We start from the raw sequence: 1,155 nt of genomic DNA on the forward strand, positions 1-1,155 counted from the left end.
GTGGGGTGGGGGCTCCCCTGTTTGAGGGGGTCATTTACCGGTCTGAATTGGCAACTCCACTGTGGAGGCTGTGGGTGGTGGGATTCAAATAGTTTGACACCAGTTTGCTGCCCGAACGACTGTTTTCAGTATAAAAACCTGATATACCGCAAGTTAATCCTCACAAAGGAACAATAAAACAAAAACTAGATCATGTTGTGAAAGCTTTCACGTTTTAATGACAATGATTAAATAACATCTGACAAAACCCACTGAAATTGCTGTTTGAGAGCGGTCCGGATGGCTTCCTCACTCGCACTGCTGTTCGCTTTATCCGAGCATCTGGGCCGTGCGCGTTCTCCTTAGCTCCTTTCACTGCGGGAGGAGGAGCCCGCTCCTCTAGAGCAGCGGCTTCAGCCTTCCTCACGCCGACCCTTTCATGCAGTTCTCCCTGTGGTGGGGACCCCCAACCATAACATGATCTTCGTTGCTACGTCATCACTGTCATTTTACTGTTACGAATCAGGCGACCCCTGTGAAAGGGTCGTTCGACCCCACAGGGGTCGTGACCCACAGGTTGAGAACTCACCGCTTTAGAGACACCTGCATTAGGCAGCAGTCTGGTGTCTGAGATCAGAAACAGAGACGTCTCCTCTGGATCTGTTATGTTCATCTCGGGGACCCCCCTTCCGCTCCTGCGGAACGCAGAGCAGTCGCCCTGAGCACCTTTGCACTTTGGGGAGCCGCACGACCCGCTCGTGGGAATTGGACGTGCACAGAAACTGGAACGAGTAGGAGCAGGTCACCCTCGGGGCGGCGGACACCTGTTACGTTTTATGCTTGTCACCCGAAGTGACAGATGCTGGAGATGACCATGTGGCGTTTCAGCGAAAGGACTGGGACGTGGCCCACGCAGCCAGGTTCTCAGCGGCTTGCCTGTTGGGGCCCCATGATCCCGCCTGCTTTCCTGAGGTGCCCGGAGGAGGTCGTCCTGAGGTGCATGGCTGACAGATGCGTAGGGTGGCGGAGAGAGCTGTCCAGTACTGGACACAGGAGGGATGTGCTTTCCCCTTAGGGGAGCCTTCCAGACCTAAACGCCTCCTGACCCTGCACTGCCCCTCCCTGGTTCTCCCCTAAGAAGCCCAGCACCGAGAGGGCTGTGTGGCCACTGTCCAG

This window comes from Echinops telfairi, unplaced genomic scaffold (genome assembly GCF_000313985.2).
Source record: "Echinops telfairi isolate 266 unplaced genomic scaffold, ASM31398v2 ScPeMD7_3;HRSCAF=10, whole genome shotgun sequence".
Taxonomy (NCBI): Eukaryota; Metazoa; Chordata; class Mammalia; order Afrosoricida; family Tenrecidae; genus Echinops; species Echinops telfairi.